The following is a 20,617-nucleotide window of genomic DNA, read 5'->3' on the forward strand; positions in this document are numbered from 1 at the left end:
TGGAGCAGAAGGCAGCTTTTTCTCTTTTGTTTTTAGTGGTCCCCAGGACTCTAAAGTATGCAGGTCTTATCAGTTCTCCAAGAAAGATGAGACATAAACCAGACCTTCAGGCATCCCTCTGAAACCCAGAGTACTGATTACACTCTCCAACTCTTTCCCTCTGCAGGGAGATGTTGAGGGTTGGGGTTTTCTCTTGCTCATTCTGAGCTGAGCTTGGGAAATGGACGATATAGTAAGTGAGTGCTGGACTAGTCCAGACCATCCCTTTGTTCACAGTGATCTGCAACAACCCGTCCTTTTTCATTAATGCTTAGATTCAGGCAAGACAAAAACCAGTCCCTTAGGTGGTCGCCTGAAATGTCTATACACGACGTTTCGGTCTCCTAATTCCCTTCACAGGGTGAAGCCAGGAGCTGGGAGTTTTCTCCCTGTTTTGCTACACTGAGCCATGAGGAGGAACAATGATGAGTATGTGTGACAAAGTTTCCTACCAACTGGAATGCAGCTGTTTTTGTACAGGAGGTGCAGGGGCCTCTCCTAATTGGTTTCTAGATTTCTCACAAAGTGAATTAGTCCATGTATTGTTGTTCTATCAGTGTGTCCATGGAGGAAGAATTTGGGGCTTCCCATTCCAGAACTTGTCGAGCTCTACTCTCTATTTTAAACCCCACATTTTGTGACCACTGTCTCTCCAGTGTAACCACATACTTATATCATAATGTTGTAAAAGCTGTTCAGTGATATTTATGGCTTCCAGATCTTACATGATTCTCCAATTATTATAATCCTCACATCATCTGTTAACTATCTTGGAGATAGCCCAAAACATGATATTTTATTTAACTAGAAAATGTAAAAGCCAGGTATGTTTCCCCTTCTCAATTTAAAGGGTAGTAAGGAATAATGCTTTCACACACTGCGATTACCTATGTTATACCACCAACTTTTAGATATCCTTTTCAGTATATACACATACTGAAAGTGGCCTTTTACCCATGATGAGAGATTGGTTAGCATTTAGAAATCATGGGTTCAAAATATACGAATATTTGTAAGCATAGCAGGCACTTAGGTCTCTATATACTGATTTCTACCGCCTTTTTGAAAGCAGAAACAATAGCTTTCATGCTGCACTGTCTGCAAAAACACATACGCACACGCTGTTTACACACTTCCAGTTTAGGACATTCATGAATAACATTTACTTTTCTTTGAGACCTAGAAACCAAAGGACACATTCCTGGACTAGCTCTCAGACATCCAGTTCTCCCCTTACTCTGGCAGAGCAATGCCTGTCCTCTTTGTGCAGACAAAATTTCCACTAACATAATGCCAAGGATGGCAAATGACCTCTGCATTCACTTTTCCACAGTCGACTTGATCAATACCTTAATGTTCTTCCTATTGCGCCACACAGGGTGGTTTTCAGGCACCTTCCACATGAAGAACTGGCTAGGTTCTGCTCAAATTGGAGGCCAATATTACGACCTCAATTACTTATTTAATTCTCTGAATTCATTCCCTTAATTATTTTAATATTAAAATACTATTTTTTTTTTTTTTTTTTTTTTTTTGACAGACTCTCACTCTGTGGCCAGGTTGGAGTGCAGTGGCACGATCTCGGCTCACTGCAACCTCCACCTCCCAGGTTCAAGCGATTCTCGTGCCTCAGCCTCCCGAGTATCTAGAATTAGAGGCAGGCACCACCTCACCCAGCTAATTTTTGTATTTGTAGTAGAGACTGGGGTTTCTCCAAGTTGGCCAAGATGCTCTTGATCTCCCGACCTCGTGATCTGTCCGCCTCAGCCTCCCAAAGTGTTGGGATAACAGGTGTGAGCCACCATGCCCGGCCACATTTTATAAGTAAGCAAATTAATAAAGCTATTGATGTCTACAGTTAGGCGATAATTAAAACCTACACCCATGAGAAATTGTTGTTAGGCATAATTTAATGACTCTCTCTTGACTGTATCACTGCTTTCTGTTTTGCTGAAATAGATATAATTTTTAATGCATATGAGCATCACTTCATATGTTATTATGGCTGGGCATGGTGGCTTATGCCTGTAATCCCAATACTGTGCGAGGTTGAGGAGGGTGGTTCCCCTGAGTTCAGGAGTTCAAGACCAGCCTGACCAACATGGTGAAAACCCATCTCTACTAAAAATACAAAAATTAGCGGAGTGTGGTGGAGCACACCTATAGTCCCAGCTACTCAGGAGGCTGAGGCAAGAGAATCGTTTTAACCTGGGAGGCGGAAGTTGCAGTGAGCTGCAATGATGCTGCTGCCCTCCAGCCTGGAGAGACAGAGTGAGACGCCATCTCAAAAATTATATACACATATGTATGTATGTATATATGTATATATAATGTATAACATACATAATGTATATGTAATGTATACATGTGTGTACAATGTATATATAATGCATGTGCATGTATTTATAATGTATATATGTATATATAATGTGTATATATATTGTATATATCATACTATTACATTTTAAAGAAACTTGTCTCAACTACCACCTTAAGAAATATCTTAATATAAAAGTTTATATTCTATACAGTTTTATATTATTCAAATTTTGTTCTATGTCAAATGCCTTCTTATATTTTAGTTTATTTTTTGCTGGAATAAATTCTCAAATGTCTTCTTTTCAGAGATATATTGAGCCCTAAACTTTCTAAATTTTCAATAATTGAAAATATTTTATTGTTAAAACTCTAAATACAAAACATTTTCTAAGTGTATTTTTTTCTAAATTTAGAGTTTTAACAATAAAATATTTTCAATTATTGAAAAATTTAGAAAGTTTAGGGCTTGGCCGGGCGCGGTGGCTCAAGCCTGTAATCCCAGCACTTTGGGAGGCCGAGACGGGCGGATCACGAGGTCAGGAGATCAAGACCATCCTGGCTAACACGGTGAAACCCCGTCTCTACTAAAACTACAAAAAACTAGCCGGGCGAGGTGGCAGGCGCCTGTTGTCCCAGCTACTCGGGAGGCTGAGGCAGGAGAATGGCGTGAGCCCGGGAGGCGGAGCTTGCAGTGAGCTGAGATCTGGCCACTGCACTCCAGCCTGGGCGGCAGAGCGAGACTCCGTCTCAAAACAACAACAACAACAACAACAACAACAACAACAACAACAATGCTTTTTCCTATTATCATCTTTTATTACAAATGAGACTCTTTGGCTGACCTTATTCTATTGACACTGTTAGACAACCAGTGTTGACTGCTTTGTGGGTACTTGATTGCAAAAGTTTGTAAGATTTGTTTAATTCTAAGATAAAATATTTTCTATATAAATAGTATTAGTTATTTTATTTTATTGTCACCAAGCGAATTTTTTAGCCTGAAGGTTTGAGTATTCCTTCATCAATGGGATTTTATTACTTTTCTATTTGCTGTGTATCTTTTCAATTTATTCTCACATTTCTTCAATTATATTTCTCACATTCTGAAATCTCGGATTAGGGGAAACTTGCAGCTATTTTAAATACTATTTATTTTCATGTTTTAGTTTATCATTAATTCTAAAATAATCTATTGACTTGTTCTCTAATATCAACATATTTGGATTTTAGCTGGTTTCTTTTACGTTTCATTGAGTCTCTGTGTGTGTGTGTGTGTTACATATGTCACAAGTATATTTAATTTCTAAAAGTTTTGGCTATTTACAAATGAGATTGTTTTATTTGTCTTTAATTTCTCTTTGATTATATTTATTTATTTACTCTTTTACATAAACAGTCTGATTATTAACATGTATGTATGTATATATTTTGTTCTGCTAACTTCTGCATTAGCAAAATGAATTCTGCCGTAAACCAAAATGAATGGGTGTGGGTCATCCTCCAGAGACTTGAGAATGGGCCAGGTTGGTGACATACTGATTTTACCTCATGAGACCCTAGGCTGAGCAGAGCCATTTCAACTTCCACCTTGCAGAAATGTGATATAACAAGCAGACGTTATTTGAAGTCACTACATTTGTGGTAATTAATTTTGCATTAATAGAAAATAAATACATATTTTTTTATTTATCTGTATTTTTAGTGTGCATTTGGAATTATAAGCTTCTTCTCTCCATTGGTGGTTTAAGTTACCTTAGAAATTATTATATTCTTTAGTCTCAACATCATTTTGTTATAAATTTTACCTGAAAGAGTTTTTTATGTATTTAAATCAGAAAACACTTTTTCTGAGAGCATTGGTCCACTAAAGCTGTTCTACTGTTCTGTAATTAATTACTTATAGGATCCACACTCCCTAACTTCCAATACCTCCATATTCAGAGTCACACTAGGAAAACCCGACAATTTTGAGATTCTCATTTTCATCTGAATGTGCTTGTGTTTTCTCAGCTCCATTCAATCTTACTGTCAAATTTTTATTCTTTGTATGTCATGCAGAACTTCTTAAATATTTGGATATGCTGCTGCCTCACCTTTCTTTTCTGCATTGCTGCATTTTATTTTTATATTAATTTCATAATTTTTAAAGGTTAGCCAATAAAGTAGTAATTTTATGTGTTTAGCCATTTACAAACTCAAAGTCATATATATGTGTGCTTCCTAATAACATTCAGGATATCTATAACTATTTATTAGAGATAATATGTTTCCTAGAATTCAGATAAAAAAAATTAAATTAATATAGTTTCAAATGAAATGTTATTATGATACAGATAGGCTATTGCAAAACTAGATAGCAATAACGCCAATAAATTTTATTTTAAACCTTATTTATTAAAACATTGCCTTTGAGGTTATGTTTTGTTTGCAATTGTAAAATGTAAAATATAATGTACTTATAAATGTAAAACATATAAGGCCAGTAATGCTCTAATAAGACTGTGTATACATATTATATGTTCATTTTGGATTTCACATTATATTACTTTTTGTTTCAGTTATCACAAATGATGTAGTATGGCCATTTTTTTTGCTTCCCATTGATGTATTTTTATATCTTATATATCTGTTTATATTCAAGGCAATCTTTTAGCAATACTTATGGCTTTTTTTATCTTTGAGTCTCAAATATAAGACATTTTTATCCTCCGTGGTAAATTGATCTGACAGCATGTTTAGCCACAAAGTCAATATGATTAATAATATCTTTTAAAGGAAAATTTAAAACATTATTTTTTATCTAAAAGGAAAAATCAAATTACTGCAATAAATACATTAATGTAGCTAATCCATTACATTTGTAGATTCCATTATGTAAATTCATAGATTTTTATGCAACATCATTTTTTGAAAATAATACAGTCTCAGAAGTCATAAATCGAAGCTTGCTAATGGACTCAGATATGGTTATATTTTTTAAGTGCTGAGGAGTACAAATGAGAACACTATTGCTCTCCAAGTAACTCAGGTCATTCACCCCTGAATAAAGACAAAAACACATTAAAGCAATAGAATGGTAATCAACTGTAAATAAATATTAGAACATTTTTTCAAAAGAGCACTACCATGTAAAAGAATCCACAGTTATTGTTAATGCATGAGAAGACGTTTGATAAAAGTTTACTGTGAGTTATTTATTCAGCCCACTAATGGTCTAGCTTTGTGTAAATAGCTCTCAGGTTTCCTCCCTACACTTTATTTTTGTTTCTTATATTTGTTTTTGTTTTATATAGTATTTAACTTCAGGTAATTATAAAATTTGTTAAAGTGATTAAACATCAAAGGTCAAGAAAGGATATTTTCATGTTTCAATCAGATCTTGCCAGCGAAATAGCTAACTGATCTAAAGAATATTTTGCTAAAACACTACACCTCTTCTACAGTTCCTCTTGAATCACTGACATTACCATAGTTCTGTGGCTCTCCAAACATGCTCTCATAAGCATAAACTCATAATAAAAGTGACTTATTTTTTTAAGTTGATTATCCTGAAGGAAAAATACCTTTTATATTACAACCATTTGGAAATTTTTAGTATGCATTGGGTGAGCACCCAAATAATTTCTTTTTTCTTTTAATTCGGTAACAAAAAGGAGCAGAACGGGTGGTCTGTGTCTCACGCCTGTAATTCCAGCATTTTGGGTGACTGAGGTAAAAGAATCCTTTGAGATCAGAAGTTTGAGATAACCCTGGACAGCACAGTGAGACCATTCTCTACAAAAAAAATTAAAATTAAAAAATTAGTCAGAGCATGGTGCACATACCTGTGATTCCAGCTACTTGAGAGCTGGGGGGGGGGGGCGGGGTGGAAGGTGTGACCCCTAGCGCTCAAAGGACAACAGTGAGCTGTGATCCCACCACTGCACTCCAGGTTGAGAAACAGGGAGATCCGGTCTCAAAAATATTAACTAATTAATTAAAAAAATTTTAAAAGAAATGGAACAGATTTTATTATTTTATTTTAAAACTTCAGTGATGAGTAGAAATTTTAAATATCTTTTAAATTAGTAAACTGTAAATTTGTCTAAAATATATTTACTAAATAGAGTTGAATAATAAAGACACACCTATTTTAAGTAAGCCTAAATGAATATATATACACTGTATTCAATATATTAAAATTAGACTCCTTTTACAAACATGACGTCTTCCTGTCTACGTGTGATCACTGAAAGCCCTAACCCAATGTAAGAGATGCAAAAGCTTTTAATCTATGTTGAGATTCTGAGGTTTAACATGTACCGTTTTCTAGAACTTACTATTGCAATGAATAAGTTGATCAGGCCTAAGAGCATTCTCCTTTAGAAGATTTAATGCAAACCCAGCTCTGTAACTTCCTAAGTCAATGATCTTGGACAAATTATTTATCTTAATTTCCACTATCATATAAAATTTGGACTAATATTATTGTATGCTTATACTGGTTTAATTAATCAAAGAAGTAGATACCAGTGAGAGTTGACAACCTGTTAGCAACCCTCACTCTGGGTGCCTCCTCTGCCTTGGCACCCACTCTGGTGGCGCTTGAGGAGTCCTTCAGCCCGCCAGGGTACTGCTGGAGCCCCTCTCTGGGCTGGCTGGAGGAGGCTCCCTCTGCTTCTGGGGAGGTGTGGAGGGAGAAGCACGGGCGGGAACACAGGCTGCACGCCGCGCTCACAAGCCAGCGCAAGTTCCCGCAAGCGTGGGCGCGAGTTCGGCGGGCCTGCACTCGGAGCCCTGGGCGGAGGCCCAGGGTAGTGAGGGGATTAGCACCGGGGCCAGCAACTGCAGTGGGTGCGCCAGGTCCCCCAGCAGCGCCGGCTGGCCCGCACAGCACTCGAGTTCTCCACCGGCCTCAGCTGCCTCCCCGAGGGGCAGGCCTTGGGACCTGCAGACTGCCATGTGGGAACCACCTCCCCCACGCCGTGGGCTCCTGTGCAGCTGAGCCTCCCCACTAGGGCAGCCCCCTGCTCTGCGGCTCCAGCACCCGGTCGGTCCCATGAACCGCCCAGGGGCTGTGGGGCGGGAGGGGGATGGTGACGGACTGGTGGGCAGCTCCGCCTGCAGCCCCAGTGCAGGATACACTAGGGGAAGCCCCCTGAGCTCCTGAGTCTAGTAGGGACGTGGAGAACCTTTATATCTAGCTAAGGGATTCTAAAGGCACCAATCAGCACTGTGTGTCTATCTCAGGGTTTATAAATACACCAATCAGTACTCTGTATCTAGCAAACCTATTGGGGACTTGGAGAGTTTTTATGTCTAGCTCTCTGTGTCTAGCTAAAGGGTTGTAAACACAGCAACCAGCACTCTGTGTCTAGCTCAGGGTTTGTAAATACACCACTCAGCACTCTGTGTCTAGCTAACCTAGTGGTGACTTGGAGAACTTTTATGTCTAGCTAGAGGACTGCAAATGCACTAGTCAGCACCCTGTCAAAATGATCTAATCAACTCTCTGTAAAGTGGACCAATCAGCTCTCTGTAAAATGGACCAATCAGCAGGATGTAGGTGGGGCCAGATAAGGGAATAAAAGCAGGCTGCCGGAGCCCGGAGTCAACCAGTGACAACCTGCTCAGGTCCCCTTCCAACTTGTGGAAGATTTGTTCTTTTGCTCTTTGCAAGAAATCTTCCTGCTGCTCACTGTTTGGGTCCACACTGCCTTTATGAGCTGTCACACTCACCGGGAAGGTTTGCAGCTTCACTCCTGTCAGACCACAAACCCACCAGAAGGAAGCTCCAGACACGTCTGAAGGAATAAACTCTAGATAGACCATCTTTAAGAACTGTAACACCGCTAGGGTCTACGGCAAAATTTTTGAAGTCAGCGAGACCAATGACCCACCAATTCTGGACACACCAAGATGATTTAAACATGCAAGGAAGTTAGAAAATGTACGTTTTCGGGGGCAGTCATCTAAACAATTGAATGATGGCACTGAGAGAAGAAAAAAATTAAAATAGGTTGGGCAGGTGTATTAACATCTATGCAAAGTAGAAAGTTGCCACACGGTCATTGTTGAGTCTTCTAGTCAAAGACAGCTGTCAGGGGTGCCTGAAGTCTCGCAATAATGAGTCTGCAATGGTATTCTGGCTGGGCTCAATCAGTGCCAGGAGTAGCCTAAACAAGCAAAGACATAACATAATTTCAGAGATGTTTTTCAAATTATAGCAGTGAGGCCCTGAATCAACTATGCTCTCTGTAGTCGGGAGTTTATGAGGCGCACTCTTGTGGCTACCATGTTACCTCTTAAAAGTATGAAAACATAGAAAGAATTCCATTGAAAGCGCTTAAAACAGTCTTAAGACTAGGTTCAATAAAAGTTTGCTGTCATTTGAAGATGTCAAGTACTCATCCTAGATAGTGAAATGAGCTACACTATATTGCAGACACATTGGACTTTGAAGATTAACACTATTCAGAATTGCTAAGCCTGGGTAGCCAAGTACAGGCTGAGGGACACGTAGGCTACGTATTGTCAGGAGCGAGGCTCCTGCTTGACCTCACAGACCTTTTCCTAAACTGTCAGTAATGTAATCAGGGGTAAGATCAGCCTTTTAGAGACAACTAATAAGTGATAATTGAATAATTCAGCTGCTACTGATAGAACACATTCACCAATTATAGAGAATATATTGCAGTGAGGCAGTTCTGGTGGGATCCTAGAGACTCAACGTGTACCTCCCTCAGATTACAGTATCAGATTCCTATAGTGGCAGTGCAAATACACAGCCGCTGCTGCCAGAGGCACATGAGCAAAAGAATCTTATAGCGCATTTGTGAGGATACAGGGTATATGTTTTTCAAGTTCTGACATAATTAAACATTTAAATTAGTTAAGTAAAACAATACCTTATTTTTAGCTGACGTAGAATAATGCAATCATTTTAAGCTTAGATTGTAATTCAAGTACAGATTCCTTTCTGTGCCCACATTTTTCTCAGGTTCTGTGTTGCAGGATTTGCATATACTCAGAGTATTTTATCTATAGTCTATGATATTTCAGTCACAACAGATATACTATGTCCACATTTATACTATGCTCAAAGAGTTACACTAACAAACTTAAAAGTGTGTGTACGAGGACAAGAAGAGCACTCAGGGACATGAACAATATGAGAACTTAAAACTGTATGACATCCAGAATATGGGGAGACCGATGCAAGCGGATCAATTGAGGCCGGAAGTTTGAGGTCAGTCTGGTGAACATGGCAAAACCCTGTCTCTACTAAAAATACAAAATAATAATAATAATAATAATAATAATTAGCCGGGTGTAGTGGTGCACGCCTGTAATCCCAGCTACTTGGGAGGCTGAGGCAGGAGAATCATTTGAACCTGAGAGCTGGAAGATGCAGTGAGCCAAGATTGTGCCACTGCATTCCAGCCTGAGTGACAGAGCAAAACTCTGTCTCAAAAACAAAACAAAACAAATGACAACAAAAAACTGTACGACATTGGCTGGCAAGTAGACCGGTTTACAGCAGAGAGCACAAAGATATTCCTGGGGGGAGGAGACCTAGACATTTTCTTTAAATATCTACAGATTGCCACATGAATAACTGATTATATTTTCATGTGTTTTTTGTTTTATATGTCTTTTTATTTTCATAGTGGGAGTTATCAGGCACAAATGTCCTTTCAAGAAGCAATGTAATAATGAGATTAAAGGCATGACAGTCAAAAACCATTCCCAACAAAAACTCTCTGAGCCTCAGATTTCATATTGATAATGCAAGGTGGAAATTATCTCGTAGCAATGTTTGAGCACCAAATTTATAATATTGGTAAAACATGTACCATGTGTCTAGGTCAAAGTACAAAACTCCTAAGAACAAATCTTAAGCTCATATAATGGACTATCCCAGAAGGAGACAACACTGCTTTTATAAAAAGTACTCACAGTCACAGGACAAATTTTAGGACTGTTTATTTCATTGAATATTAAATCATTAGAAAAGTGTTAACTTCTGTTTAGAAAGTCTATGCTCCCTTAATAAGTTTTACCTCACACAATTAAAATTTGAGGTAATTGACTATCCCGCCAAAATTTCCAGGTACTTAGTTATTTCCTTTTCTATCCTTTTTCCCCCTTTCATTCACTTTCTTATTACAAAGAAATAATTTACCAAAACATGAACATAAGACAAAATAACTGATTTCTTAATATTTGAGGTAAATTCTTCTAAGCTCACTTTACACTCCTATAATTATCTCAAGAGATACGTATTTGTTTGAATGATGTTTTTCAGCCTAAAGAAGTTAGACACTAACATATTGGGAAAAAAATGATGTTACCTTTTGGCTTATAGAAATAACCCAAATCTTGTGTATTTGTTGCCCTGCAGCACATTACTCTGTCTTTCAGCTATTGTGACATTCTTATTTTTGCATTATTAATGATTTCTTCAGATACCTGGGGATATAATTTATTGTCTTTCTGCTGGTGCCTAATTAACAAATGGAGAAAAATTTTAACCTGAGCCAAACACCAAACCAAATCAAACCAAAACAAAGTCTTCGAATATTTTGCTTTTACCTATTTTCCTTCCTACCTTCCCTCCCATCCTCTCTTTTCTTCCTTCTTTCCTCCTTCCTTTCCTTTTCTGTTTCTTTGCTTTCTTCTTTCGCATGTTGCCTATCTCTCATCTTGCATTTCTTTCCTTTGCATTCAATATTTCTTCCTTCGTCTTTTTCTCCTCTTTAACTTTGTTACCTCTAATGTTTGTTAACTGACTCATAAAATAGAATATTTACAATTTTGTGTGCACTAAAACTACTTACATATATCATTGTAGTGTGACTATTATGCACCATACAGTGCTGTACTTTACCTTATTGTCTTATCTCTGAGATTAAATAACAGACAAAAATTACAGACTTTTTTACTAAATAAATGATGAGCATACTTCCTGTTTATTTATTCTGAAAAAGTGAATTAATGAGACAGTTGGGTAATCTGGGAAAGACTCAGACGTTGCATGCAGGAGGGAAGATTTGAAAGGTGAAAGGTGAGACAAAAATAATTGGGAGGAGGCAGAATCTGAACTGCTGTGTCCTTTTCTAGACAATACACATAAATGAAATCATATAGCATATGGCCTTTCATAACTGGTTTACCTCATTTTACATGATATTTTCAAGATTCATTCATGTTTAATCTGTGTGGGTACTCAATTCCTCTTTGTAGCCAAATAATATTTCACTGTTTGGATATGCCACGTTCTGTTTATGCATTAGTCAGTCAATGGACATGCAGATTTTTAACATTTTTTAGCTACTATGAGTAATGCCGCTATGATCATTAATGTGTAATTTTTTGTGAACACACATTGTTAGTTCTTTTGATTATATAACTAGGAGTCGAACTGGCTGAGCTATGGGGTAACTCTATTACACATAGTGTGAGGAACTGAAAAACTGTTTCCGAAGAGGTTGTACCATTTCACACATCATCAATGAATGAGAGTTTGTTTTCACTCAGTTCATTTTTCTACATCTTTGCTGATACTTACCTTTGTTTGCCTTTTTTATTTTAGCCATTTGCTGGAGGTAAAGAAAGAGAGAATAAATAAGTCAACCTTATTATTATTTGGCTTGCATTATTCAAATGACTAATGAAGTTGAGTATCCTTTTTTTGTACTTACTGTTAATTTGTTTACCTTACTTAGAAAATTGTTTATTTAAATTGTAATTTTATTTGTATTTTCTTATTACTGAATTGTAAAAGTCTTTTACATAGTACTGACTTATAAGTCGCTCATTAGAACTACAATTTGCTAACCTTTTCTTTCATTTTGTGGGTTGTCTTTTCACCTTCTTGATAGCGTATTTTGAAGTAGAAATGTTTTTAATTTCAAGGAAATTCAATTTATCTACTTTATCTTTTGTCACTCATGGTTTCTTCACACTGAAGAATGATTGCCTTGCCCAAAACCCACAGGAAGATTTAATTATATGTTGTCTTATAGCTGGTTTATAATTTTAGGTTATGTATATAGGTCTTAATCTATTTTGAGTTAATTTCTGGTATGAGGTACTGAGGCCCCATACATGATTTTACCCATTGATACGCAGTTTTCCCAGTGCAATTTGTTGTAAAGACTGCTTTTTTCACATTGACATGTCATAGCAACCTTGTAGAAAATTAATGGGTGTAAATTTAACGTCTATTTATGAATTAAAAAAAACTCTTAATCTATACGTCTCTACTTATTTCGGTGTAACACTGTCATGAACATTTTGGATTTCTAATTTGAAAATCAAACAATATGAATCCTCTTACATTTTAAAAAATGGTTTTACCTATTCTGAGTTCTTTGCGCACGCGCGCGCACACGCACACACCCACACACACAAAGAAATAATTAAATTTTTTTATTAACTTGCCAAATTTTAAAAAAAAAAAAAAAAAAAAAGCCAGTTGAGATTTCATAACTATTATGTTGAGTCTGTACAAAGTTTCAGGAATATTGCCCATTTAACTGTAGTCTTTCTTTTTACTTTCATTTTGCTTTTTTAATTGACAGATAAAATTGTATGCATTTCTTGTGTTCAATATGATGTTTAAAAATACATACACATGTACATTGTGGAATGGCTAAATTTAGCTAATTAACATATACATTACTTCACAAAGTTATAATTATTGTGATGAGAACACAAAATCTACTCTCAATATTTTTCAAGAAGTCTTTTATTCTATGATATGAGTGTTTTCCCGTTTGTTTAGTTCTTCTTTAATTTTCTTCAACAACGTTTCATAGTTCACTATATGAGTCTTGCAATTCTTTTGTTAACTTTATTACTATTTTTGCTGATGGTCTTGTAAATAAAATCATTTCTTAATTTCGTTTTCAGATTATCCACTTGCTGATATATAGAGCTACCGCTAATTTTTTGTACATCGATCTTATGTTCTGAAAACTTCCTGAACGCACTTATTAATTATAATAGTATTAGCGGATTCCTTATATTCTGTATATACATGATCATTTTAACTGCTAATAGTTTTACTTTCTAGTATCTGATCAGGATGCCATTTACTCTTTTTTCTTATTTAAATGCAGCAAAAAGGACCTTTAGTACATTGGTGAATGGAAGTTCTGAGAGTGAAAATTATTGCCTTTCCATGGTATTCTATTTTTTACAATTAAATATGGTAACACTATGAATATTTTTCATAGATACTCATTTTATTTTGAGGTGTTCTCTCCAACTCCTGTTTTACATGCTTTTAGTATGAGTGTTTAATTTTTTTGAAATCTCTTGCTTGTATATCTTGAGATTTATATACTTTTTTCTTTTATTCTTTTAATATGGTGATTAATTTCTGAATGTTAAATTTTGCCTTCCTGAAATAAACTCATTGGTCATTATGTATGCTTATTTTTGTCATCAATTTGCATTTTGCAAATATTTTATAATAATATTTTTCCTTTGTTTGTTAGATATAGTTTTCTGTAATTTCTTTTTCATATGCTGCCACTGTCTGGTTTTGAAATTAGGGTCATTCTTTTCTGATAAATTGGAGCGGAATTTCTTTTCTTCTAATTTTTTTGAAAGAGGTTTTGTAGGAGTTGTGTTAATTATTCATGAAATGTTTGACAGTGGCACATAATTATTCATTAAATGTTTGACAGTGGCACATAGTTTTGTTTAAATATTCTATTTTCTTGTTGATATTTTGTGTAGTAGTTTTATCCATGTTTGAAACTGAATATTAATGACACCAATGACGGTTTGTCTATTCCTTGTCTTCGGTCTGTTAGTCCTTGTTTCCATGTATTGTGAGGCTGTTTTATTATATATGTAAAGTTTTATTATTGACATGTCTTCTGAATGGATTAATGCTTTTGTTGTTGTAAACTGTTCTTTGTCTCTAGTAACTCACTTATATTTAAAGTCTATATTTTCTAATATTAGTATAGAGATCTTTGCTCTTATTTTTACTGTTTACATTGTACATCTTTTCCTGCTCTTTTTCTTTCAACTGATTTGTATCTGAAGACCTAAAATGTGTCTATGGTAGACAGCCTATAGATTGATCATAGAATTTTACCCATTCTTCAAGTATCTCCCACTAAAATCAGAATGTTTAATCTATTTACATTTACTGTAATTACTGATAAAATTTACTTTTTTAATATATTTTAATTTATGCCTTCTGTAAAATATATTTTTTCTACCAAGGGATTTTAATTTCCTTTTCTTGTTTTAATCTACTTTTGAAGTTTGTTGTTGTTGTTGTTTTGTTTTTCTGATTTGGTTTGTGTGCATGTGTATTTGTTGTTGTTGGCCTGGACATTTCACTTTGTACTTTACAATAAAGGAATCTAGTTCTGATTAATACCAACATAATTTTGCTAATATATAACACTTGCCTCTTTTTCCTCTTTTATGCCTTCTTGTAAAATTGGTACTTATTTATACAAGATAAGTTCATCAACACAACACTATAATCAATGCTTTATGATTTTTAAAATTTTTTATTGTGGTAAAAAATGCATAACATAAAATTTATTATTTCAATTATTTTATGACTACAGTTAGTGGTAATAATATTATCCACATTCTTGTACAGGCCATTACCATTATTCATCTTTAGGACTTTTTTTTTTTTTTTTTTTTTTTTTTTTTTTTTTTTTTTTTCTTTTGAGACGGAGTCTTGTTCATGTGGCCCAGGCTGGGTGCGTGGGACCGGATCTCGCATCACTGCAAGCTCCGCCTCCCCGGGTTTACGCCTTCTCTGCTCGCCTCGGATTAGGCTGGGACTACCGGCGCCGGCCACCTCGCCCGGGCTAGTTTTTGTTATTTTTCTAGTAAGCGGGGTTTCAAACTGTGTCTAGCCAGGGATGGTCTCGATTCACTGACCTCGTGATTCCGCCGTCTTCGGGCGCCTCCCCAAGTGCTGGGGATTACAGGGCTTGAGCCACCACACCTGCGCCATCTTTAGACTTTTTATGCATTCTCTCAGGGCCTGAAATCTGGGGACCCATAAAAAATCACTCTTTCATTTTTTTTCCCTCCCCAAGCCCCTTGTGCCACGTTTTGTTTTGCTCTATAGTTTCACGCCCAAGGTAAACTCATATAGTCGGAGTTAGGCAGGTTGGTCTTTTGTGGCTGCGTTTATTTCCTTAGATAATGTCTCAAGATTCATTCTGTTGTGAATTGTTAAAGTTTCCTTTTCTTGCTGAAAAAAAAATATTTCATTGGTCTTGTATATAATACGTTTTGTCTACCCATTTACCCACTTGATGATTACTCAGTACTTCACCTTTTGGGCTTTACTTTAATAATGCTGCTATAAATGTTGGCCTACATGAACCTAGATATACACAGCATTGGTCTGTTCACTCCTTGGGCATGTACTTCCACTATGCATAAATGGATTATATGATTAATTCTAAGTGGGTCGAGGGAATAATTGCCATGCCATTTCTATTGTAGCTGTACCATTACTATTTCACCAACCCATGCACAAGCGTTCCAATTTTTCTTTCATACCTCACCAACACTATGATCTATTTGTTTTTTTATTGTTTATAACAACTATTCTTATGAATGTGAAGTAGGTTATCTTGTGCAATAGTTTTGAATTTTCGTCAATGATCAGTGATATAGAGCATTTTTATATGTGTTTATTTGGCCATTTGTAGGATCTTCTTGGGAGCAACATTCAATTCAGGTTTTTGCTCATTTTTATTTCTTTTGTTATATTATTGCACTATAGGGATCTTTATATCTCTGGATTTAAGTTCACATCCCAGTATATTACTTTTCTTTTCTTTTTTTCTTTTTTTTTTTTTTTTTTTTTTGAGGACAGGGGTCTCGCTCTGTCGCCCAGGTGGAGTGCAGTGGCAGATCTCAGGCTCACTGCAAGGGGCTCTGCTCCCGGGTTCACGACCATTCTCCTGCTTAGACTCCCGAGTAGCTGGGACTCAGCGCCGCCGCCACCCACGGCCCGGCTAATTTTTTTATTTTTGTAGAGGACCGGGGTTTTTCCCCATGTTAGCCAGGATGGTCTCGATCTCCTGACTCGTGATCTGCATCTTCAGGCCTCCCAAGTGCTGGGATTACAGGCTTGAGCCACCACTCCTGGCCAAGTATATAATTTTCAAATATCTTCTCCCATTTCATGGGTCGCATTTTCTCTCTGTCCATAGTGTTCTTAGATGCACAAAAATTTAAATTTTGCTTAAAATGTTGCTTTATATCTTAGAAATGGTCGCCAAATTTAACTTTATGAAATATTTCCCTTTTGTTATCTTTAAGAGTTTCAGCTCCATTTTGGTTAAATTTTGTATACTGTGTAAAGTCAGGGTCCAGATTCATTCTCTTTTTCATGAGTTTGTCTAGTTTGCCTAACACATCTGCTAAAAATACCGTCCTTTCCCCATTGAATGGTCATGGTTCTTTATATTACTTTAAGTTACCTAAATCTCTGATATGATTTAAGGTTACTGTAGCAAATAGATTAGTCAGAGTTTTACAGGGAAACAGAAGCAATAGGATATAGGTACGTGACATGTATTATAAAGATATTGATTAACACAGTTTTGACGCTGAAAATTTCCATGATCTGCTGTCTGAAAGCTGGAGACCCAGAAAATCCAGTAGTATAATTTGAAGACTTAAGAGCTGGAGAACCAATGGTGTAGATTCCAGTCTCGATCTACAGGCCCATTCAAGAGTGCAGAAGGAGAGCAAAAGATTGATGTACCAGCACAATCAGGCAGAAATAAAATTCAGCCTTTCTTCACCTTCTTTTGTTCTGTTCAGGCCCTCAGAAAGTTGGATGATACACATTGTATTTGTCAGGATTCTCTAAAGGGATAGAGCTAATAAGCTATATGTATATATGAAGGGGAGTTTATTAGGAGAATTGACTCACACGATCAGAAGGTGAAAACCTACAATAGACCTTCTGCAAGCTGAGAAGAAAGGAAGCCAGTCCGAGTTCCAAAATCTCAGAAGTGGGGAAGCCGACAATGCAGCCTTCAGTCTGCAGCCGAAGGCCCAAAAGCCCCTGGCAAATCATTGGTGTTATGTCCAAGAGTCCAAAAGCTGAAGAACTTGGAGTCTGATGTTCAAGGGCAGGAAGCATCCAGCACAGGCAAAAGATGAAGGCCAGAAGACTCAGCAAGTCTCCCCATTCCACTGTCTTCTACCTGCTTTATTCTAGCCACGTTGGCAGCTGATTAGATGGCGCCCACCCAGGTTGAGGGGAATTCTGCATGTACCCTGACTCCAATGTTAACCTCCTTTAGAAACACCCTCACAAACCCTCCCCAGGAACAATTCTTTGCATCCTTCAATCCAATCAAGTTGACACTCAATATTAACCATCACACTCGTCCACATTTGAGAAATGGCTCTGCTTTCTTAAGTAGAATTCAGATATCAGTCTGTTTCGGAAACATCCTCACAGACACAACCAGAAATAATGCCAGCTATCTAGGCATCCTGTGGCCCAACCAAATTAACACATGAAATTAACCATCCGCGGCTCACGTCTGTAATCCCAGCACTTTGGGAGGCCAAGGTGGGCGGATCACAAGGTCAGGAGATTGAGACCATCTGGCTAAAACCAGAAAACCTGGTCTCTACTAAAAAATACAAAAAATTTAGCCGGGCATGGTGGTGGGCACTTGTAGTTCCAGCTATTAAGGAGGCTGAGGCAGGAGAATGGCGTGAACCCAGGAGGAGGAGCTTGCAGTGAGAGAGAGACTGTCTCAAAAAATAAGAAATTAACCATCAAAATTAATAATATGTTTTATAGGTTACAATTATTTGTTCACCCCAAATTATAAATGTTTATGGCACAGAATTGAACCTCGAGGTTTTGAAATACGTAATTTGAGGTTTTGTGTTTGGCCATTTGATCAATTTCATTTGTCATTTATTTTTCAAGATAATTGAAATTATTGGTCATAGACATCTGTTCTGTGGGTCATATAAAACTAGATTTATGTACATTTTGAAATGAGGAAAAATATGTTACCAAGGTTGATAATCATTTTAACTGATACAGATGTAACAGTTTTCAAAAGTATAAATGGAAAACATGTACAATATCGAGATGTCAGTTTATGAAATGGTACATTTGTTTGTGTCAAGAGCCTCTCTCATATCTTTGGTTTGCTGGCTGTAAAGAACCAGTGAATTTTACAGGTCCCTTATTCTAAGACTTTGTTCTGCTAGAAACAGTTACTAACAGACCGGAAGAAAGTGCAGGTGACTGAAATTTGCACAGTAAATTATTTCAACTATTACTGCTTCTTTAGCTTCTTTAATCACACACTGCATGTCTGCCACTTCTAATAACAGCTTGGTGTCTAGCAGGCATTCTGCTTCATCTCTGAATTTCACTGCTTGTGTGATCCTTTGTGAATAAATTAGTCTAGTAGTCATTATGTGCAGTCTTAGATTAACATTTATTCTATTTTTATTGCTTCCATGTACTATTTTTCTGTTAAGAACTAACTAGCACTGACACTTGGTCTGATCTGACCCATGCATTCCTACTGCCTCTGGTGAAATTTCCATATACCAAATATTACCTGCCATGTTTCTTTGTATAAATTGCTCCTTATTTCAAAAACAAAATAACATATTCTCTTTTCTTTTCAGCATAATCATATTGAATGTGACTTTATATGTCTATTTCTAAATGATTTTCTGTACTGATTTGATGATCTCTCATTTTTCCGTCTGAGTCAGCATCTGCATTTCTATAACTATTTTCCCTTGAACCATTTTTTTCTTTCTTTAATTAAAATGGTAAAAGTAGAACATTTTATTATTTTTATAAAAATTTAAATGATGCGTAACATTCCTTATTCTTAAGTTAGGGTTCAAATAAAAAATGCTATTTATATTTTCTTCATAAAATAATTTTAACTGCTGTGACACTCTATGAATTAAAATATTTCTTCTATCCTTACTCTACTAAAACTTGCTGCACAAATTTTCTTTTCAAATTGAATAAAATGTTTTCTGAAAAGTAGTTGCTATATCTTCATAAGAAATCTCAGGCCGGGCGCGGTGGCTCAAGCCTGTAATCCCCAGCACTTTGGGAGGCCAAGACGGGCGGATCACGAGGTCAGGAGATCGAGACCATCCTGGCTAACACGGTGAAACCCCATCTCTACTAAAAATACAAAAAAAAAAAACTAGCCGGGCGAGGTGGCGGCGCCTGTAGTCCCAGCTACTCGGGAGGCTGAGGCAGGAGAATGGCGTGAACCCGGGAGGCGGAGCTTGCAGTGAGCTGAGATCTGGCCACTGCACTCCAGCCTGGGTGACAGAGCGAGACTCCGTCTCAAAAAAAAAAAAAAAAAAAGAAATCTCAAATGTATGCATCTTATTTATTAAATAAGTTAAGTCTAATGTAATTTGCTTTGGTGAAATTCTGTTAGACATTCATTCCTCTTAGTTAAAATCCATCTATCAATTTTACAAGTTAATTTCCATTTACTATATTTCTCTTACTATTGTCCGCATATTAAAATTAGTTTTCTAAGAATAACAATTGAGGCCGGGCGCAGAAACTCACACCTATGATCCTAGCACTTTGGGAGGCTGAGGTCAGTGGATCACTTGAGGTCAGGAACTCAGGACCAGCCTGACCAACATGGTGAAACCCCGTCTCTACTAAAAACACAAAAATTAGCTGGGCATGGTGGCAGATGCCTGTAGTCCCAGCTACTTGGGAGGCTGAGGTATGAGAATCCCTTGAACCCAGGAGGCAGAGTTTGCAGTGAGCTGAGATTGCGCCACTGTACTCCAGCCTGGACAACAGAGTGAGATCCCTCCAAAAAAAAAAAAAGAAAAAGAATTATAATTTAGCAACAAGTCTTCTTTTTTACTTATTATTTTACTGTTTTTATTATGGCTCAGAAATCACAGCTTTTGAGTAAAAGTTAAAGGATTTGTCACTATTATACTTGTTTAATCAAGTATACTAAAGTTTCAAGGCATATAAACATTGCTTTATGCTTTACATATTAACTGGTATTTGTTGTTATAAACTTTTTTTTTAGTTTCTATGAATAATATCAAAAATTGCCAATGTTAACTATATTACAAGTCATCATGGTGAGGAATTGGGAATGTCTTCAATTAACAATAAACACTTCTTGAATAAACCTTTAGCTATAATACTGCCAATGTGCAAAGCTGTTATAAACTATTTGTAGAAGATTAAAAATCCACTGTGGAATCT

Source organism: Rhinopithecus bieti, unplaced genomic scaffold, assembly GCF_001698545.2.
Source record: "Rhinopithecus bieti isolate Rb0 unplaced genomic scaffold, ASM169854v2 scaffold_13225, whole genome shotgun sequence".
Taxonomy (NCBI): Eukaryota; Metazoa; Chordata; class Mammalia; order Primates; family Cercopithecidae; genus Rhinopithecus; species Rhinopithecus bieti.